This window comes from Megalopta genalis, chromosome 1, assembly GCF_051020955.1.
Source record: "Megalopta genalis isolate 19385.01 chromosome 1, iyMegGena1_principal, whole genome shotgun sequence".
Lineage (NCBI taxonomy): Eukaryota > Metazoa > Arthropoda > Insecta > Hymenoptera > Halictidae > Megalopta > Megalopta genalis.
This window is the reverse complement of record NC_135013.1, coordinates 104,297-129,121: the sequence shown is the minus strand read 5'-3', so window position 1 is coordinate 129,121 and position 24,825 is coordinate 104,297.

The window sequence follows — 24,825 nt, the reverse complement described above, 5'->3', positions numbered from 1 at the left end:
CAAGTCATGCGAATCACATGATTTAGCTTCAAATCAATGCGAAGTGGAAGGCTTAGATTCAAATCTATGCGATAGAAATGGTACAGCTTCAAATACGTGTGATATACATGATTTAGCTTCAAATGCATGTGAAACAAACGAGTTAGCTTCAAATCCATGCCAAACACATCATTTACATTCAAATCAATGCGAAGTAGAAGGCTGATCTTCGAATCCATGCGATACAAATGGTTTAGCTTCAAATACTTGTGATATACATGATTTAGCTTTAACTGCATGGGAAACAAACGAGTTGGCTTCATAACCATGCGAAACACATTATCTAGCTTCAAATCTATGCGAAGTAGAAGGCTTAGCTCGAAATCCACACTAAACAAATGGTTTAGCTTCAAATACTAGTTTTATACATGATTTAGCTTCAACTGCATGTGCAACAAACGAGTTAGCTTCAAATCTATGCCAAACACATCATTTAAATTCAAATCAATGCGAAGTAGAATGCTGATCTTCGAATCCATGCGATACAAATGGTTTAGCTTCAAATACTTGTGATATACATGATTTAGCTTCAACTGCATGCGAAACAAACGAGTTGGCTTCATAACCATGCGAAACACATTATCTAGCTTCAAATCTATGCGAAGTAGAAGGCTTAGCTCGAAATCCACGCCAAACAAATGGTTTAGCTTCAAATACTTGTGATATACATGATTTAGCTTCAACTGCATGTGAAACAAACGAGTTAACTTCAAAACCACCCGAAACATATGATTTAGCTTAAAATCAATGCGAAGTAGAAGGATTAGCTTCGAATCCATGCGAATTCGAATGATTCAGCTTCAAATATTTGTGATATACATGATTTAGCTTCAAATGCATGCAAAACAAACTTGTTAGCTTCAATCCATTCGAAACACATGATCTAGCTTAAAATCAATGCGAAGTAGAAGGCTAGCATCAAATCATTCGAATCGTATGATTTAGATTCAAATATTTGTGATATACATGATTTAGCTACAAATGCATGCAAAACAAACGTGTTAGCTTCAAATCCATTCGGAACACACGATTTAGTTTCACATTCATTCGAAACAAATGGTTCACCTTAATATTCATGCCAATCACATGGTTTAGCTACAAATACTCGTGACATACATGATTTGGCTTCAACTGCATGCGAAACACATGGTATAGCTTCAAATACTTGTGATATACATGATTTAGCTTCAACGGCAAGTGAAACAAACGAGTTAGCTTCAAATCCATGCGAAACACATGATTTAGCTTCAAATCAATGCGAAGTAGAAGGCTTAGCTTCAAATACACGCGAAACAAATGGTTTAGCTTCAAATACTTGTGATATACATGATTTAGCTTCAACTGCATGTCAAACAAACGAGTTATCTTCAAATCCAAGCGAAACACATGATTCAGCTCCAAATCAATGCGAAGTAGAAGGCTTAGCCTCAAATCCACGCGAAACAAATGGTTTAGCTTCAAATACTTGTGATATACATGATTTAGCTTCAACTGCATGCGAAACAAACGAGTTAGCTTCAAATCCAAGCGAAACACATAATTCAGCTTCAAATCAATGCGAAGTAGCTGGCTTAGCTTCAAATCCATGCGAAACCAATGGTATAGCTTCAATACTTGTGATATACATGATTTAGCTTCAACTGCATGTGAAACAAACGAGTTAGCTTACAAATCCATGCCAAACACATCATTTACATTCAAATCAATGCGAAGTAGAAGGCTGATCTTCGAATCCATGCGATACAAATGGTTTAGCTTCAAATACTTGTGATATACATGATTTAGCTTCAACTGCATGTGAAACAAACGAGTTAACTTCAAAACCACCCGAAACATATGATTTAGCTTAAAATCAATGCGAAGTAGAAGGATTAGCTTCAAATCCATGCGAATCGAATGATTCAGCTTCAAATATTTGTGATATACATGATTTAGATTCAAATGCATGCAAAACAAACTTGTTAGCTTCAAATCCATTCGAAACACATGATCTAGCTTAAAATCAATGCGAAGTAGAAGGCTTAGCATCAAATCCATTCGAATCGAATGATTTAGATTCAAATATTTGTGATATACGTGATTTAGCTACAAATGCATGCAAAAACAAACGTGTTAGCTTCAAATCCATTCGGAACACACGATTTAGTTTCACATTCATTCGAAACAAATGGTTCACCCTTAATATTCATGCCAAACAAATAGTTTAGCTACAAATACTTGTGACATTCATGATTTAGCTTCAACAGCATGCGAAACAAATGGTATAGCTTCAAATACTTGTGATATACATGATTTAGCTTCAACTGCATGTGAAACAAACGAGTTAGCTTTCAAATCCATGCGAAACACATGATTTAGCATAAAATCAATGCGAAGTAGAATGCTTAGCATAAAATCAATGCGAAGTAGAAGGCTTATCTTCAAATCCATGCGAATCGATGATTTAGCTTCAAATATTTGTGATATACATGATTTAGCTTCAAATGCAGGCGATAAAAAACGAGTTAGCTTTAAATTCATGCGAGACACATGATTTAGCTCCAAATCAATGCGAAGTAGAGGCTTAGCTTCAAATCCATAGAAGTCAAATGGTTCAGGTTCAAATACTTGTGATATACATGATTCAGCTTCAACTGCATGCAAAACAAACGTGTTAGCTTTCAAATCCATTCGAACACACGATTTAGCTTCAAATCAATGCGAAGTAGAAGGTTTAGCTTCAAATCCAATCGAAACAAATGGTTTAGCTTCAATACTTGTGGATTATACATGATTTAACTTCAACGGCATGCGAAGAAACGAGTTATCTTCAAATCCAAGCGAAACACATGATTCAGCTCCAAATCAATGCGAAGTAGAAGGCTTAGCTTCAAATCAATGCGAAACAGATGGTATAGCTTCAAATACTTGTGAAATACATGATTTAGATTCAACTGTTTGCGAAACAAACGAGTTATATTCAAATCCAAGCGAAACACATGATTCAGCGTCAAATCAATGCGAAGTAGAAAGCTTAGCTTCAAATCCATGCGTAACGAATGGTTCGCTTCAAATACTTGTGATATACATGATTTAGCTTCAACGGCAAGTGAAACAAACGAGTTAGCTTCAAATCCATGCGAAACACATGATTTAGCTTCAAATCAATGCGAAGTAGAAGGCTTAGCTTCAAATCCACGCGAAACAAATGGTTTAGCTTCAAATACTTGTGATATACATGATTTAGCTTCAACTGCATGTCAAACAAACGAGTTATCTTCAAATCCAAGCGAAACACATGATTCAGCTCCAAATCAATGCGAAGTAGATGGCTTAGCCTCAAATCCACGCGAAACAAATGGTTTAGCTTCAAATACTTGTGATATACATGTTTTAGCTTCAACTGCATGCGAAACAAACGAGTTAGCTTCAAATCCAAGCGAAACACATAATTCAGCTTCAAATCAATGCGAAGTAGCAGGCTTAGCTTCAAATCCATGCGAAACCAATGGTTTAGCTTCAATTACTTGTGACATACATGATTTAGCTTCAACGGCAAGTGAAACAAACGAGTTAGCTTCAAATCCATGCGAAACACATGATTTAGCTTCAAATCAATGCGAAGTAGAAGGCTTAGCTTCAAATCCACGCGAAACAAATGGTTTAGCTTCAAATACTTGTGGTATACATGATTTAGCTTCAACTGCATGTGAAACAAACGAGTTAGCTTCAAATCCATGCCAAACACATCATTTACATTCAAATCAATGCGAAGTAGAAGGCTGATCTTCGAATCCATGCGATACAAATGGTTTAGCTTCAAATACTTGTGATATACATGATTTAGCTTCAACTGCATGCGAAACAAACGAGTTGGCTTCATAACCATGCGAAACACATTATCTAGCTTCAAATCTATGCGAAGTAGAAGGCTTAGCTCGAAATCCACGCCAAACAAATGGTTTAGCTTCAAATACTAGTTTTATACATGATTTAGCTTCAACTGCATGTGCAACAAACGAATTAACTTCAAAATCACCCGAAACACATGATTTAGCTTAAAATCAATGCGAAGTAGAAGGCTTAGCTCGAAATCCACACTAAACAAATGGTTTAGCTTCAAATACTAGTTTTATACATGATTTAGCTTCAACTGCATGTGCAACAAACGAGTTAGCTTCAAATCTATGCCAAACACATCATTTAAATTCAAATCAATGCGAAGTAGAATGCTGATCTTCGAATCCATGCGATACAAATGGTTTAGCTTCAAATACTTGTGATATACATGATTTAGCTTCAACTGCATGCGAAACAAACGAGTTGGCTTCATAACCATGCGAAACACATTATCTAGCTTCAAATCTATGCGAAGTAGAAGGCTTAGCTCGAAATCCACGCCAAACAAATGGTTTAGCTTCAAATACTTGTGATATACATGATTTAGCTTCAACTGCATGTGAAACAAACGAGTTAACTTCAAAACCACCCGAAACATATGATTTAGCTTAAAATCAATGCGAAGTAGAAGGATTAGCTTCGAATCCATGCGAATCGAATGATTCAGCTTCAAATATTTGTGATATACATGATTTAGCTTCAAATGCATGCAAAACAAACTTGTTAGCTTCAAATCCATTCGAAACACATGATCTAGCTTAAAATCAATGCGAAGTAGAAGGCTTAGCATCAAATCCATTCGAATCGTATGATTTAGATTCAAATATTTGTGATATACATGATTTAGCTACAAATGCATGCAAAACAAACGTGTTAGCTTCAAATCCATTCGGAACACACGATTTAGTTTCACATTCATTCGAAACAAATGGTTCACCTTAATATTCATGCCAATCACATGGTTTAGCTACAAATACTCGTGACATACATGATTTGGCTTCAACTGCATGCGAAACACATGGTATAGCTTCAAATACTTGTGATATACATGATTTAGCTTCAACGGCAAGTGAAACAAACGAGTTAGCTTCAAATCCATGCGAAACACATGATTTAGCTTCAAATCAATGCGAAGTAGAAGGCTTAGCTTCAAATACACGCGAAACAAATGGTTTAGCTTCAAATACTTGTGATATACATGATTTAGCTTCAACTGCATGTCAAACAAACGAGTTATCTTCAAATCCAAGCGAAACACATGATTCAGCTCCAAATCAATGCGAAGTAGAAGGCTTAGCCTCAAATCCACGCGAAACAAATGGTTTAGCTTCAAATACTTGTGATATACATGATTTAGCTTCAACTGCATGCGAAACAAACGAGTTAGCTTCAAATCCAAGCGAAACACATAATTCAGCTTCAAATCAATGCGAAGTAGCTGGCTTAGCTTCAAATCCATGCGAAACCAATGGTATAGCTTCAAATACTTGTGATATACATGATTTAGCTTCAACTGCATGTGAAACAAACGAGTTAGCTTCAAATCCATGCCAAACACATCATTTACATTCAAATCAATGCGAAGTAGAAGGCTGATCTTCGAATCCATGCGATACAAATGGTTTAGCTTCAAATACTTGTGATATACATGATTTAGCTTCAACTGCATGTGAAACAAACGAGTTAACTTCAAAACCACCCGAAACATATGATTTAGCTTAAAATCAATGCGAAGTAGAAGGATTAGCTTCAAATCCATGCGAATCGAATGATTCAGCTTCAAATATTTGTGATATACATGATTTAGATTCAAATGCATGCAAAACAAACTTGTTAGCTTCAAATCCATTCGAAACACATGATCTAGCTTAAAATCAATGCGAAGTAGAAGGCTTAGCATCAAATCCATTCGAATCGAATGATTTAGATTCAAATATTTGTGATATACGTGATTTAGCTACAAATGCATGCAAAACAAACGTGTTAGCTTCAAATCCATTCGGAACACACGATTTAGTTTCACATTCATTCGAAACAAATGGTTCACCTTAATATTCATGCCAAACAAATAGTTTAGCTACAAATACTTGTGACATTCATGATTTAGCTTCAACAGCATGCGAAACAAATGGTATAGCTTCAAATACTTGTGATATACATGATTTAGCTTCAACTGCATGTGAAACAAACGAGTTAGCTTCAAATCCATGCGAAACACATGATTTAGCATAAAATCAATGCGAAGTAGAATGCTTAGCATAAAATCAATGCGAAGTAGAAGGCTTATCTTCAAATCCATGCGAATCGAATGATTTAGCTTCAAATATTTGTGATATACATGATTTAGCTTCAAATGCAGGCGAAAAAAACGAGTTAGCTTTAAATTCATGCGAGACACATGATTTAGCTCCAAATCAATGCGAAGTAGAAGGCTTAGCTTCAAATCCATAGAAGTCAAATGGTTCAGGTTCAAATACTTGTGATATACATGATTCAGCTTCAACTGCATGCAAAACAAACGTGTTAGCTTCAAATCCATTCGAAACACACGATTTAGCTTCAAATCAATGCGAAGTAGAAGGTTTAGCTTCAAATCCAATCGAAACAAATGGTTTAGCTTCAAATACTTGTGATATACATGATTTAACTTCAACGGCATGCGAAAGAAACGAGTTATCTTCAAATCCAAGCGAAACACATGATTCAGCTCCAAATCAATGCGAAGTAGAAGGCTTAGCTTCAAATCAATGCGAAACAGATGGTATAGCTTCAAATACTTGTGAAATACATGATTTAGATTCAACTGTTTGCGAAACAAACGAGTTATATTCAAATCCAAGCGAAACACATGATTCAGCGTCAAATCAATGCGAAGTAGAAAGCTTAGCTTCAAATCCATGCGTAACGAATGGTTCGCTTCAAATACTTGTGATATACATGATTTAGCTTCAACGGCAAGTGAAACAAACGAGTTAGCTTCAAATCCATGCGAAACACATGATTTAGCTTCAAATCAATGCGAAGTAGAAGGCTTAGCTTCAAATCCACGCGAAACAAATGGTTTAGCTTCAAATACTTGTGATATACATGATTTAGCTTCAACTGCATGTCAAACAAACGAGTTATCTTCAAATCCAAGCGAAACACATGATTCAGCTCCAAATCAATGCGAAGTAGATGGCTTAGCCTCAAATCCACGCGAAACAAATGGTTTAGCTTCAAATACTTGTGATATACATGTTTTAGCTTCAACTGCATGCGAAACAAACGAGTTAGCTTCAAATCCAAGCGAAACACATAATTCAGCTTCAAATCAATGCGAAGTAGCAGGCTTAGCTTCAAATCCATGCGAAACCAATGGTTTAGCTTCAATTACTTGTGACATACATGATTTAGCTTCAACGGCAAGTGAAACAAACGAGTTAGCTTCAAATCCATGCGAAACACATGATTTAGCTTCAAATCAATGCGAAGTAGAAGGCTTAGCTTCAAATCCACGCGAAACAAATGGTTTAGCTTCAAATACTTGTGGTATACATGATTTAGCTTCAACTGCATGTGAAACAAACGAGTTAGCTTCAAATCCATGCCAAACACATCATTTACATTCAAATCAATGCGAAGTAGAAGGCTGATCTTCGAATCCATGCGATACAAATGGTTTAGCTTCAAATACTTGTGATATACATGATTTAGCTTCAACTGCATGCGAAACAAACGAGTTGGCTTCATAACCATGCGAAACACATTATCTAGCTTCAAATCTATGCGAAGTAGAAGGCTTAGCTCGAAATCCACGCCAAACAAATGGTTTAGCTTCAAATACTAGTTTTATACATGATTTAGCTTCAACTGCATGTGCAACAAACGAATTAACTTCAAAATCACCCGAAACACATGATTTAGCTTAAAATCAATGCGAAGTAGAAGGCTTAGCTTCAAATCCATACGAAACAAATGGTTCAGCTTCAAATACTTGTGATATACATGATTTAGCTCCAACTGCAAGCGATGCAAACGAGTTAGCTTCAAATCCAAGTGAAACACATGATTTACCTTGAAATCAATGCGACGTAGAAGTCTTGTCTTCGAATCCATGCGAAACAAATGGTTTAGCTTCAAATACTTGTGATATATATGATTTATCTTCAAATGCACGCGAAACAATCGAGTTAGCTTCAAATCCACGCGAATCACATTATTTAGTTTCAAATCAATGCGAACTAGAAGTCTTAGCCTCAAGTCCAAGCGAAACAAATGTTTTAACTTCAAATACTTGTGATATACATGAATTAGCTTCAACTGCATCGAAACAAACGAAATTAACTTCAAATCCAAGCGAAACAAGTGATTTAGCTTCAAATCAATGCGAAGTAGAAGCCTTAGCTTCAAATACATGAGAAACAAATTGTTTAGCTTCAAATACTTGTGATATACATGAATTAGCTTCAACTGCATCGATACAAACGAATTAGCTTCAAATCCAAGCGAAACACATGATTTAGTTTCAAATCAATGCGAAGTAGAAGGTTTATATTCAAATCCATGCGATATAATTGGTACAGCTTCAAATACTTGTGATATACATGATTTAGCTTCAAATGCAGGCGAAACAATCGAGTTAGCTTCAAATCCATGTGAAACACATGATTTACCTTGAAATCAATGCGACGTAGAAGTCTTGTCTTCGTATCCATGCGAAACAAATGGTTCAGCTTCAAATACTTGTGATATACATGATTTAGCTTCAACTGTATGCGCCACAAACGAGTTGGCTAGAAATCCATGCCAAAAACATGACTTACATTGAAAACAATGTGACGTAGAAGGCATAGAATCAAATCCATGCGAGACGAATAGTTTAGCTTCAAATACTTGTTTTATACATGATTTAGTTTCAACTGCATGCGAAACAAACGAGTTAGCTTGAAATCCATGCGAAGTAGAAGGATTAGCTTCAAACACATGCGAAACAAACGAGTTGGCTTCAAATCCAAGCGAAACGCTTGATTTAGCTTCAAATTCATGCGAGTCACATTGTTTAGCTTCATAGCTTCATATTCCTGCGAAACAGGTGGTTTAGATTCAGATTGTTGTGATAAACATGATTCAGCTTCAACTGCATGCGAAACAAACGAGCTAGATTCAAATCAAAGGGAAACACATGATTTAGTTTCAAATCATTGCGAAGTAGAAGGCTTAGCTTCAAATACATGAGAAACAAAATGTTTGTCTCCAGATAAATGCGATATAAGTGAAATAGCTTCAAATGCACATGACACAATCGAGTTCGCTTCAAATCCATGCGAACACATGATTTAGCTTCAAATCAATGAGAAGTAGAGTGCTCTTCTTCGTATCCATGCAATATAAATGGTTTATCTTCAAATACTTGTGATATACAAGTTTTAGCTTCAACTGCATGAGAAACAAACGAGTTAGCTTCAAATCCACGCGAATCACGTGATTTAATTTCAAATCTATGCGAAGTAGAAGGCTTAGCTTCAAGTCCAAGCGAAACAAATGTTTTAGCTTCAAATACTTGTGATATACATGAATTAGCTTCAACTGCATCGAAACAAACGAATTAACTTCAAATCCAAGCGAAACAAATGATTTAGTTTCAAAATAATGCGAAGTGAAGGCTTAGCTTCAAATCCATGCGAATCAAATGGTTCTGCTTCAAATACTTGTGATATACATGATTTACAATCAAATGCAGGCGAAACAAACGAGATAGATTCTAACACATGTGAAACGCATGACTTACCTTCAAGTCAATGCGGAGTAGAAGGCTTAGCTTCATACCCATGCGAAACAAATGGTTTAGCTTCAAATACTTGTGATATACATGATTTAGCTTCAACTGTTTGCGAAACAAACGAGTTATATTCAAATCCAAGCGAAACACATGATTCAGCGTCAAATCAATGCGAAGTAGAAAGCTTAGCTTCAAATCCATGCGTAACGAATGGTTCGCTTCAAATACCTGTGATATACATGATTTAGCTTCAACTGCATGTGAAACAAACGAGTTAGCTTCTAATCCAAACGAAACACATGATTCAGCTTCAAATCAATGCGAAGTAGAAGGCTTAGCTTCAAATCCATACGAAACAAATGGTTTACATTCAAATACCTGTGATATACATGATTTAACTTCAACTGCATGCGAAACAAACGAGTTATCTTCAAATCCAAGCGAAACACATGATTCAGCTCCAAATCAATGCGAAGTAGAAGGCTTAGCTTCGAATCAATGCGAAACAAATGGTATAGCTTCCAATACTTGTGATATACATGATTTAGCTTCAACTGCATGCGAAACAAACGAGTTAGCTTCAAATCCAAGCGAAAGACATAATTCAGCTTCAAATCAATGCGAAGTAGCAGGCTTAGCTTCAAATCCATGCGAAACAAATGGTTTAGCTTCAAATACTTGTGATATATATGATTTATCTTCAAATGCACGCGAAACAATCGAGTTAGCTTCAAATCCACGCGAGTCACATTATTTAGTTTCAAATCAATGCGAACTAGAAGTCTTAGCCTCAAGTCCAAGCGAAACAAATGTTTTAACTTCAAATACTTGTGATATACATGAATTAACTTCAACTGCATCGAAACAAACGAAATTAGCTTCAAATCCAAGCGAAACAAGTGATTTAGCTTCAAATCAATGCGAAGTAGAAGCCTTAGCATCAAATACATGAGAAACAAATTGTTTAGCTTCAAATACTTGTGATATACATGAATTAGCTTCAACTGCATCGATACAAACGAATTAGCTTCAAATCCAAGCGAAACACATGATTTAGTTTCAAATCAATGCGAAGTAGAAGGTTTATATTCAAATCCATGCGATAAAATTGGTACAGCTTCAAATACTTGTGATATACATGATTTAGCTTCAAATGCAGGCGAAACAATCGAGTTAGCTTCAAATCCATGTGAAACACATGATTTACCTTGAAATCAATGCGACGTAGAAGTCTTGTCTTCGTATCCATGCGAAACAAATGGTTCAGCTTCAAATACTTGTGATATACATGATTTAGCTTCAACTGTATGCGCCACAAACGAGTTGGCTAGAAATCCATGCCAAAAACATGACTTACATTGAAAACAATGTGACGTAGAAGGCATAGAATCAAATCCATGCGAGACGAATAGTTTAGCTTCAAATACTTGTTTTATACATGATTTAGTTTCAACTGCATGCGAAACAAACGAGTTAGCTTGAAATCCATGCGAAGTAGAAGGATTAGCTTCAAACACATGCGAAACAAACGAGTTGGCTTCAAATCCAAGCGAAACGCTTGATTTAGCTTCAAATTCATGCGAGTCACATTGTTTAGCTTCATAGCTTCATATTCCTGCGAAACAGGTGGTTTAGATTCAGATTGTTGTGATAAACATGATTCAGCTTCAACTGCATGCGAAACAAACGAGCTAGATTCAAATCAAAGGGAAACACATGATTTAGTTTCAAATCATTGCGAAGTAGAAGGCTTAGCTTCAAATACATGAGAAACAAAATGTTTGTCTCCAGATAAATGCGATATAAGTGAAATAGCTTCAAATGCACATGACACAATCGAGTTCGCTTCAAATCCATGCGAACACATGATTTAGCTTCAAATCAATGAGAAGTAGAGTGCTCTTCTTCGTATCCATGCAATATAAATGGTTTATCTTCAAATACTTGTGATATACAAGTTTTAGCTTCAACTGCATGAGAAACAAACGAGTTAGCTTCAAATCCACGCGAATCACGTGATTTAATTTCAAATCTATGCGAAGTAGAAGGCTTAGCTTCAAGTCCAAGCGAAACAAATGTTTTAGCTTCAAATACTTGTGATATACATGAATTAGCTTCAACTGCATCGAAACAAACGAATTAACTTCAAATCCAAGCGAAACAAATGATTTAGTTTCAAAATAATGCGAAGTGAAGGCTTAGCTTCAAATCCATGCGAATCAAATGGTTCTGCTTCAAATACTTGTGATATACATGATTTACAATCAAATGCAGGCGAAACAAACGAGATAGATTCTAACACATGTGAAACGCATGACTTACCTTCAAGTCAATGCGGAGTAGAAGGCTTAGCTTCATACCCATGCGAAACAAATGGTTTAGCTTCAAATACTTGTGATATACATGATTTAGCTTCAACTGTTTGCGAAACAAACGAGTTATATTCAAATCCAAGCGAAACACATGATTCAGCGTCAAATCAATGCGAAGTAGAAAGCTTAGCTTCAAATCCATGCGTAACGAATGGTTCGCTTCAAATACCTGTGATATACATGATTTAGCTTCAACTGCATGTGAAACAAACGAGTTAGCTTCTAATCCAAACGAAACACATGATTCAGCTTCAAATCAATGCGAAGTAGAAGGCTTAGCTTCAAATCCATACGAAACAAATGGTTTACATTCAAATACCTGTGATATACATGATTTAACTTCAACTGCATGCGAAACAAACGAGTTATCTTCAAATCCAAGCGAAACACATGATTCAGCTCCAAATCAATGCGAAGTAGAAGGCTTAGCTTCAAATCAATGCGAAACAAATGGTATAGCTTCCAATACTTGTGATATACATGATTTAGCTTCAACTGCATGCGAAACAAACGAGTTAGCTTCAAATCCAAGCGAAAGACATAATTCAGCTTCAAATCAATGCGAAGTTGAAGGCTTATCTTCGTAACCATGAGAAACAAATGGTTTAGCTTCAAATACTTGTGATATACATGATCTAGCTCCAACAGCATGCCAAACAAACGAGTTAGCTTCCGATCCAAGCGGAACACATGATTTAGCTTCAAATCAATGCGAAGTAGTAGGCTTAGCTTCAAATACATGCGAAACAAATTGTTCAGCTTCAAATACTTGTGATATACATGATTTAGCTTCAACTGCATTCGCAAGAAAGGAGTTAGCTTCATATCCATGCGAATCACATAGTTTCAAATCAATGCGAAGTAGAAGGCTTAGCTTCAAATCCATGCGAGAGAAATGGGTTAGCTTCAAATATTTGTGATATACATGATTTAGCTTCAACTGCATGCGAAACAAACGGGTTAGCTTCAAATCTACGCGCAACGCATGATTTAGCCTCAAATCAAAGCGAACTAGAAGCTTTAGCTTCACATCCATGCAAAACGTATGATTTGGCTTCAAATACTTGCAAGTATAAGTGATATAGGATCAACAGCTTGCGCAACAAACGAGTTAGCTTCAAATCCATGCGAATCACATGATTTAGCTTCAAATCAATGCGAAGTGGAAGGCTTAGATTCAAATCCATGCGGATCAAATGGTTTAGCTTCAAATACTTGTGATATACATGATTCAGCATCAAGTGCACGCGAAAGAAACGAGTTAGCTTCAAATCCAAGCGAAACACATGATTTAGCTTCAAATCAATGCGAAGTAGCATGCTTATCTTCGAATCCATGCGAAACAAATGGTTTAGCTTCAAATACTTGTGATATAAATGATTTAGCTTCAAATTCATTCGAAACAGATGGTTTAGTTTAATATTCTTGCGAAACAAATGGTTCAGATACAAATCCATGCGAAACACATGATTTAGCTTCAAATCAATGCGAAATAGGAGACTTATCTTCGAATCACTGCGAAGCAAATGGTTTAGCTTCAAATACTTATGATATACATGATTTAGCTACAACTGCATGCGAAACAAACGAGTTAGCTTCAAATCCATGCGAAACTCGTGACTTACCTTCAAGTCAATGCGAAGTAGAAGGCTTAGCTTCAAACCCATGCGAAACAAATGGTTTAGCTTCAAAAAATTGTGGTAAACATGATTTAGCTTCAACAGCTTGCGAAACAAACGAGTTTGCTTCAAATTCAAGCAAAAGACATGATTCAGCTTGAAATCAATGTGAAGTAGAAGGCTTAGCTTCAAATCCACGCGAAACAAATGGTTTAGCTTCAAATACTTGCGATATACATGATTTAGCTTCAACTGCATGCGAAACAAACGAGTTAGCTTCAAATCCAAGCGAAACACATGACACAGCTTCAAATCAATGCGAAGTAGTAGGCTTAGCTTCAAATACATGCCAAACAAATTGTTTAGCTTCAAATACTTGTGATATACATGATTTAGCTTCAACTGCATGCGCAACAAAGAAGTTAGCTTCAAATCCATGCGAATGACATGATTTAGCTTCAAATCAATGCGAAGTGGAAGGCTTAGATTCAAATCTATGCGAAACAAATGGTTTAGCTTCAAAAAATTGTGATAAACATGATTTAGCTTCAACTGCATGCGAAACAAACGAGTTAGCTTCAAATCCAAGCGAAACACATGACTTACCTTCAAGTCAATGCGGAGTAGAAGGCTTAGCTTCAAACCCATGCGAAACAAATGGTTTAGCTTCAAATACTTGTGATATAAATGATTTAGCTTCAACTGAATGCGAAACAAATGAGTTTACTTCTAATCTATGCCAAACATATCGTTTACATTCAAATCAATGCGAAGTAGAAGGCTGATATTCGAATCCATGCGAAACAAATGGTTTAGCTTCAAATACTTGTGATATAAATGATTTATCTTCAAATTCATTCGAAATAGATGGTTTAGCTTAATATTCATGCGAAACAAATGGTTCAGATACAAATCCATGCGAAACACATGATTTAGCTTCAAATCAATGCGAAATAGGGGACTTATCTTCGTATCCCTGCGAAGCAAAAGATTTAGCTTCTAATGCAGGCGAAACAAACGAGTTAGCTTCAAATCCATGCGATACACATGATTTAGCTTCAAATCAATGCGAACTAGAAGGTTTAGCTTCAAGTCCACGCGAAAGACATATTTCGCTTCAAATCAAAGCGAAGTAGAAGATTTAGCTACAAATTCATACGAAACAAATGGTTTAGCTTAAAATATTTGTGACATACATGATTTAGCTTCAACTGCATGCGAAACAAACGAGTTATCTTCAGATCGGAGCGAAACACATTACACAGCTTCAAATCAATGCGAAATAGAAGACTTATTTTCGAATCCCTGCGAAGCAATTGGTTTAGCTTCAAATACTTATGATATACATGATTTAGCTTCAACAGCTTGCAAAACAAACGAGTTAGCTTCAAATTCAAGCGAAAGACATGATTCAGCTTCAAATCAATGTGAAGTAGAAGGCTTAGCTTCAAATCCACGCGAGAGAAATGGGTTAGCTTCAAATATTTGTGATATACATGATTTAGCTTCAACTGCATGCGAAACAAACGGGTTAGCTTCAAATCTACGCGCAACGCATGATTTAGCTTCAAATCATTGCGAAGTAGACGGCATAGATTCAGATACATGAGAAACGAATAATTCAGATAATTGCGATATAAGTGATATAGCTTCAAATGCACTCGAAACAATCGAGATAGCTTCAAATCCATGCGATTCACATGATTTAACTTCAAATCTATGCGAAGTAGAAGGCTTAGCTTCAAATACATGACAAACAAATGATTTATCTTCAAATAATTGCGATATATGTGATATAGATTCAAAAGCAGGCGAAACATACGAGTAAGCTTCAAATCCATGCGAAACACATGATTTAACTTCAAACTCATGCGAAGTAGAAGGCTTAGCTTCAAAACCATGCGAAACAAATGGTTTAGCTTTAAATGCTTGCGAATGTAAGTGATATAGCTTCAAATGCAGGCGAAGCAAACGAGTTAGCTTCAAATCCAAGCGAAACACATGATTCAGATTCAAATCAATGCGAAGTATTAGGCTCAGCTTCAAAGCCATGCGAAACACATGATTTAGCTTCAAATCAATGCGAAATAGATGACTTATTTTCGAATCCCTGCGAAGCAATTGGTTTAGCTTCAAATACTTATGATATACATGATTTAGCTTCAACAGCTTGCAAAACAAACGAGTTAGCTTCAAATTCAAGCGAAAGACATGATTCAGCTTCAAATCAATGTGACGTAGAAGGCTTAGCTTCAAATCCACGCGAAAAAAAATGGTTTAGTTTCAAATACTTGCGATATACATGATTTAGCTTCAACTGCATGCGAAACAAACGAGTTAGCTTCAAATCGAAGCGAAACACATGACACAGCTTCAAATCAATGCGAAGTAGAAGGCTTAGCTTCAAATCCATGCGAGAGAAATGGTTTAGCTTCAAATATTTGTGATATACATGATTTAGCTTCATCTGCATGCGAAACAAACGGGTTAGTTTCAAATCTACGCGCAACGCATGATTTAGCTTCAAATCATTGCGAAGTAGACGGCATAGCTTCAGATACATGAGAAACGAATAATTTATATTCAGATAATTGCGATATAAGTGATATAGCTTCAAATGCACTCGAAACAAGCGAGATCGCTTCAAATCCATGCGATTCACATGATTTAACTTCAAATCTATGCGAAGTAGAAGGCTTAGCTTCAAATACATGCGAAACAAATGATTTATCTTCAAATAATTGCGATATATATGATGTAGATTCAAAAGCAGGCGAAACAAACGAGTTAGCTTCAAATCCATGCGAAACACATGATTTAACTTCAAACTCATGCGAAGTAGAAGGCTTAGCTTCAAATACATGCGAATCACACGATTTAGCTTCAAATCAATGAAAAGTGGAAGGCTTAGATTCAAATTTATGCGATACAAATGGTTTAGCTTCAAAAAATTGTGATAAACATGATTTAGCTTCAACTGCATGCGAAACAAACGATTTAGCTTCAAATCCAAGCGAAACACATGATTTAGCTTCACATCAATGCGAAGTAGAAGGCTTAGCTTGAAATCTATGCGAAACAAATGGTTTAGCTTCAAATACTTGTGATACACATGATTTAGCTTCAACTGCATGCGAAACAAACGAGTTAGCTTCAAATCCAAGCGAAACACATGTTTTAGCTTCACATCAATGCGAAGTAGAAGGCTTAGATACAAATCCATGCGGATCAAATGGTTTAGCTTCAAATACTTGTGATATACATGATTTAGCTACAACTGCATGCGAAACAAACGAGTTAGCTTCAAATCCATGCGGAACACATAACTTACCTTCAAGTCAATGCGAAGTAGAAGGCTTAGCTTCAAACCCATGCGAAACAAATGGTTTAGCTTCAAATACTTGTGATATACATGATTTAGCTTCAACTGAATGCGAAACAAGCGAGTTACCTTCAAATCCAATCGAAACACATGATTTAGCTTCAAATCTTTGCGAAGTTGAAGGCTTATCTTCGTAACCATGAGAAACAAATGGTTTAGCTTCAAATACTTGTGATATACATGATCTAGCTCCAACAGCATGCCAAACAAACGAGTTAGCTTCCGATCCAAGCGGAACACATGATTTAGCTTCAAATCAATGCGAAGTAGTAGGCTTAGCTTCAAATACATGCGAAACAAATTGTTCAGCTTCAAATACTTGTGATATACATGATTTAGCTTCAACTGCATTCGCAAGAAAGGAGTTAGCTTCATATCCATGCGAATCACATAGTTTCAAATCAATGCGAAGTAGAAGGCTTAGCTTCAAATCCATGCGAGAGAAATGGGTTAGCTTCAAATATTTGTGATATACATGATTTAGCTTCAACTGCATGCGAAACAAACGGGTTAGCTTCAAATCTACGCGCAACGCATGATTTAGCCTCAAATCAAAGCGAACTAGAAGCTTTAGCTTCACATCCATGCAAAACGTATGATTTGGCTTCAAATACTTGCAAGTATAAGTGATATAGGATCAACAGCTTGTGCAACAAACGAGTTAGCTTCAAATCCATGCGAATCACATGATTTAGCTTCAAATCAATGCGAAGTGGAAGGCTTAGATTCAAATCCATGCGGATCAAATGGTTTAGCTTCAAATACTTGTGATATACATGATTCAGCATCAAGTGCACGCGAAAGAAACGAGTTAGCTTCAAATCCAAGCGAAACACATGATTTAGCTTCAAATCAATGCGAAGTAGCATGCTTATCTTCGAATCCATGCGAAACAAATGGTTTAGCTTCAAATACTTGTGATATAAATGATTTAGCTTCAAATTCATTCGAAACAGATGGTTTAGTTTAATATTCTTGCGAAACAAATGGTTCAGATACAAATCCATGCGAAACACATGATTTAGCTTCAAATCAATGCGAAATAGGAGACTTATCTTCGAATCACTGCGAAGCAAATGGTTTAGCTTCAAATACTTATGATATACATGATTTAGCTACAACTGCATGCGAAACAAACGAGTTAGCTTCAAATCCATGCGAAACTCGTGACTTACCTTCAAGTCAATGCGAAGTAGAAGGCTTAGCTTCAAACCCATGCGAAACAAATGGTTTAGCTTCAAAAAATTGTGGTAAACATGATTTAGCTTCAACTGCATGCGAAACAAACGAGTTAGCTTCAAATCCAAGCGAAACAGATTCTTTAGCTTCACATCAATGCGAAGTAGAAGGCTTAGATACAAATCCATGCGGATCAAATGGTTTAGCTTCAAATACTTGTGATATACATGATTCAGCATCAAGTGCACGCGAAAGAAACGAGTTAGCTTCAAATCCAAGCGAAACACATGATTTAGCTTCACATCAATGCGAAGTAGAAGGCTTAGCTTGAAATCTATGCGAAACAAATGGTTTAGCTTCAAATACTAGTGATATACATGATTTAGCTTCAACTGCATGCGAAGCAAACGAGTTAGCATCAAATCCAAGCGAAACACATGATTCAGCTTCAAATCAATGCGAAGTATTAGGCTCAGCTTCAAATCCATGCGAAACACATGATTTAGCTACAAATCAATGCGAAATAGAAGACTTATTTTCGAATCCCTGCGAAGCAAATGGTTTAGCTTCAAATACTTATGATATACATGATTTAGCTTCAACAGCTTGCGAAACAAACGAGTTTGCTTCAAATTCAAGCAAAAGACATGATTCAGCTTGAAATCAATGTGAAGTAGAAGGCTTAGCTTCAAATCCACGCGAAACAAATGGTTTAGCTTCAAATACTTGCGATATACATGATTTAGCTTCAACTGCATGCGAAACAAACGAGTTAGCTTCAAATCCAAGCGAAACACATGACACAGCTTCAAATCAAAGCGAACTAGAAGCTTTAGCTTCACATCCATGCAAAACGTATGATTTGGCTTCAAATACTTGCAAGTATAAGTGATATAGGATCAACAGCTTGCGCAACAAACGAGTTAGCTTCAAATCCATGCGAATCACATGATTTAGCTTCAAATCAATGCGAAGTGGAAGGCTTAGATTCAAATCCATGCGGATCAAATGGTTTAGCTTCAAATACTTGTGATATACATGATTCAGCATCAAGTGCACGCGAAAGAAACGAGTTAGCTTCAAATCCAAGCGAAACACATGATTTAGCTTCAAATCAATGCGAAGTAGCATGCTTATCTTCGAATCCATGCGAAACAAATGGTTTAGCTTCAAATACTTGTGATATAAATGATTTAGCTTCAAATTCATTCGAAACAGATGGTTTAGTTTAATATTCTTGCGAAACAAATGGTTCAGATACAAATCCATGCGAAACACATGATTTAGCTTCAAATCAATGCGAAATAGGAGACTTATCTTCGAATCACTGCGAAGCAAATGGTTTAGCTTCAAATACTTATGATATACATGATTTAGCTACAACTGCATGCGAAACAAACGAGTTAGCTTCAAATCCATGCGAAACTCGTGACTTACCTTCAAGTCAATGCGAAGTAGAAGGCTTAGCTTCAAACCCATGCGAAACAAATGGTTTAGCTTCAAAAAATTGTGGTAAACATGATTTAGCTTCAACTGCATGCGAAACAAACGAGTTAGCTTCAAATCCAAGCGAAACAGATTCTTTAGCTTCACATCAATGCGAAGTAGAAGGCTTAGATACAAATCCATGCGGATCAAATGGTTTAGCTTCAAATACTAGTGATATACATGATTTAGCTTCAACTGCATGCGAAGCAAACGAGTTAGCATCAAATCCAAGCGAAACACATGATTCAGCTTCAAATCAATGCGAAGTATTAGGCTCAGCTTCAAATCCATGCGAAACACATGATTTAGCTACAAATCAATGCGAAATAGAAGACTTATTTTCGAATCCCTGCGAAGCAAATGGTTTAGCTTCAAATACTTATGATATACATGATTTAGCTTCAACAGCTTGCGAAACAAACGAGTTTGCTTCAAATTCAAGCAAAAGACATGATTCAGCTTGAAATCAATGTGAAGTAGAAGGCTTAGCTTCAAATCCACGCGAAACAAATGGTTTAGCTTCAAATACTTGCGATATACATGATTTAGCTTCAACTGCATGCGAAACAAACGAGTTAGCTTCAAATCCAAGCGAAACACATGACACAGCTTCAAATCAATGCGAAGTAGTAGGCTTAGCTTCAAATACATGCCAAACAAATTGTTTAGCTTCAAATACTTGTGATATACATGATTTAGCTTCAACTGCATGCGCAACAAAGAAGTTAGCTTCAAATCCATGCGAATCACATGATTTAGCTTCAAATCAATGCGAAGTGGAAGGCTTAGATTCAAATCTATGCGAAACAAATGGTTTAGCTTCAAAAAATTGTGATAAACATGATTTAGCTTCAACTGCATGCGAAACAAACGGGTTAGCTTCAAATCCAAGCGAAACACATGACTTACCTTCAAGTCAATGCGGAGTAGAAGGCTTAGCTTCAAACCCATGCGAAACAAATGGTTTAGCTTCAAATACTTGTGATATAAATGATTTAGCTTCAACTGAATGCGAAACAAATGAGTTTACTTCTAATCTATGCCAAACATATCGTTTACATTCAAATCAATGCCAAGTAGAAGGCTGATATTCGAATCCATGCGAAACAAATGGTTTAGCTTCAAATACTTGTGATATAAATGATTTATCTTTAAATTCATTCGAAATAGATGGTTTAGCTTAATATTCATGCGAAACAAATGGTTCAGATACAAATCCATGCGAAACACATGATTTAGCTTCAAATCAATGCGAAATAGGGGACTTATCTTCGTATCCCTGCGAAGCAAAAGATTTAGCTTCTAATGCAGGCGAAACAAACGAGTTAGCTTCAAATCCATGCGATACACATGATTTAGCTTCAAATCAATGCGAACTAGAAGGTTTAGCTTCAAGTCCACGCGAAAGACATATTTCGCTTCAAATCAAAGCGAAGTAGAAGATTTAGCTACAAATTCATACGAAACAAATGGTTTAGCTTAAAATATTTGTGACATACATGATTTAGCTTCAACTGCATGCGAAACAAACGAGTTATCTTCAGATCGAAGCGAAACACATTACACAGCTTCAAATCAATGCGAAATAGAAGACTTATTTTCGAATCCCTGCGAAGCAATTGGTTTAGCTTCAAATACTTATGATATACATGATTTAGCTTCAACAGCTTGCAAAACAAACGAGTTAGCTTCAAATTCAAGCGAAAGACATGATTCAGCTTCAAATCAATGTGAAGTAGAAGGCTTAGCTTCAAATCCACGCGAGAGAAATGGGTTAGCTTCAAATATTTGTGATATACATGATTTAGCTTCAACTGCATGCGAAACAAACGGGTTAGCTTCAAATCTACGCGCAACGCATGATTTAGCTTCAAATCATTGCGAAGTAGACGGCATAGATTCAGATACATGAGAAACGAATAATTCAGATAATTGCGATATAAGTGATATAGCTTCAAATGCACTCGAAACAATCGAGATAGCTTCAAATCCATGCGATTCACATGATTTAACTTCAAATCTATGCGAAGTAGAAGGCTTAGCTTCAAATACATGACAAACAAATGATTTATCTTCAAATAATTGCGATATATGTGATATAGATTCAAAAGCAGGCGAAACATACGAGTAAGCTTCAAATCCATGCGAAACACATGATTTAACTTCAAACTCATGCGAAGTAGAAGGCTTAGCTTCAAAACCATGCGAAACAAATGGTTTAGCTTTAAATGCTTGCGAATGTAAGTGATATAGCTTCAAATGCAGGCGAAGCAAACGAGTTAGCTTCAAATCCAAGCGAAACACATGATTCAGCTTCAAATCAATGCGAAGTATTAGGCTCAGCTTCAAAGCCATGCGAAACACATGATTTAGCTTCAAATCAATGCGAAATAGATGACTTATTTTCGAATCCCTGCGAAGCAATTGGTTTAGCTTCAAATACTTATGATATACATGATTTAGCTTCAACAGCTTGCAAAACAAACGAGTTAGCTTCAAATTCAAGCGAAAGACATGATTCAGCTTCAAATCAATGTGACGTAGAAGGCTTAGCTTCAAATCCACGCGAAAAAAAATGGTTTAGTTTCAAATACTTGCGATATACATGATTTAGCTTCAACTGCATGCGAAACAAACGAGTTAGCTTCAAATCGAAGCGAAACACATGACACAGCTTCAAATCAATGCGAAGTAGAAGGCTTAGCTTCAAATCCATGCGAGAGAAATGGTTTAGCTTCAAATATTTGTGATATACATGATTTAGCTTCATCTGCATGCGAAACAAACGGGTTAGTTTCAAATCTACGCGCAACGCATGATTTAGCTTCAAATCATTGCGAAGTAGACGGCATAGCTTCAGATACATGAGAAACGAATAATTTATATTCAGATAATTGCGATATAAGTGATATAGCTTCAAATGCACTCGAAACAAGCGAGATCGCTTCAAATCCATGCGATTCACATGATTTAACTTCAAATCTATGCGAAGTAGAAGGCTTAGCTTCAAATACATGCGAAACAAATGATTTATCTTCAAATAATTGCGATATATATGATGTAGATTCAAAAGCAGGCGAAACAAACGAGTTAGCTTCAAATCCATGCGAAACACATGATTTAACTTCAAACTCATGCGAAGTAGAAGGCTTAGCTTCAAATACATGCGAATCACACGATTTAGCTTCAAATCAATGAAAAGTGGAAGGCTTAGATTCAAATTTATGCGATACAAATGGTTTAGCTTCAAAAAATTGTGATAAACATGATTTAGCTTCAACTGCATGCGAAACAAACGATTTAGCTTCAAATCCAAGCGAAACACATGATTTAGCTTCACATCAATGCGAAGTAGAAGGCTTAGCTTGAAATCTATGCGAAACAAATGGTTTAGCTTCAAATACTTGTGATACACATGATTTAGCTTCAACTGCATGCGAAACAAACGAGTTAGCTTCAAATCCAAGCGAAACACATGTTTTAGCTTCACATCAATGCGAAGTAGAAGGCTTAGATACAAATCCATGCGGATCAAATGGTTTAGCTTCAAATACTTGTGATATACATGATTTAGCTACAACTGCATGCGAAACAAACGAGTTAGCTTCAAATCCATGCGGAACACATAACTTACCTTCAAGTCAATGCGAAGTAGAAGGCTTAGCTTCAAACCCATGCGAAACAAATGGTTTAGCTTCAAATACTTGTGATATACATGATTTAGCTTCAACTGAATGCGAAACAAGCGAGTTACCTTCAAATCCAATCGAAACACATGATTTAGCTTCAAATCTTTGCGAAGTTGAAGGCTTATCTTCGTAACCATGAGAAACAAATGGTTTAGCTTCAAATACTTGTGATATACATGATATAGCTCCAACAGCATGCCAAACAAACGAGTTAGCTTCCGATCCAAGCGGAACACATGATTTAGCTTCAAATCAATGCGAAGTAGTAGGCTTAGCTTCAAATACATGCGAAACAAATTGTTCAGCTTCAAATACTTGTGATATACATGATTTAGCTTCAACTGCATTCGCAAGAAAGGAGTTAGCTTCATATCCATGCGAATCACATAGTTTCAAATCAATGCGAAGTAGAAGGCTTAGCTTCAAATCCATGCGAGAGAAATGGGTTAGCTTCAAATATTTGTGATATACATGATTTAGCTTCAACTGCATGCGAAACAAACGGGTTAGCTTCAAATCTACGCGCAACGCATGATTTAGCCTCAAATCAAAGCGAACTAGAAGCTTTAGCTTCACATCCATGCAAAACGTATGATTTGGCTTCAAATACTTGCAAGTATAAGTGATATAGGATCAACAGCTTGCGCAACAAACGAGTTAGCTTCAAATCCATGCGAATCACATGATTTAGCTTCAAATCCATGCGAATCACATGATTTAGCTTCAAATCAATGCGAAGTGGAAGGCTTAGATTCAAATCCATGCGGATCAAATGGTTTAGCTTCAAATACTTGTGATATACATGATTCAGCATCAAGTGCACGCGAAAGAAACGAGTTAGCTTCAAATCCAAGCGAAACACATGATTTAGCTTCAAATCAATGCGAAGTAGCATGCTTATCTTCGAATCCATGCGAAACAAATGGTTTAGCTTCAAATACTTGTGATATAAATGATTTAGCTTCAAATTCATTCGAAACAGATGGTTTAGTTTAATATTCTTGCGAAACAAATGGTTCAGATACAAATCCATGCGAAACACATGATTTAGCTTCAAATCAATGCGAAATAGGAGACTTATCTTCGAATCACTGCGAAGCAAATGGTTTAGCTTCAAATACTTATGATATACATGATTTAGCTACAACTGCATGCGAAACAAACGAGTTAGCTTCAAATCCATGCGAAACTCGTGACTTACCTTCAAGTCAATGCGAAGTAGAAGGCTTAGCTTCAAACCCATGCGAAACAAATGGTTTAGCTTCAAAAAATTGTGGTAAACATGATTTAGCTTCAACTGCATGCGAAACAAACGAGTTAGCTTCAAATCCAAGCGAAACAGATTCTTTAGCTTCACATCAATGCGAAGTAGAAGGCTTAGATACAAATCCATGCGGATCAAATGGTTTAGCTTCAA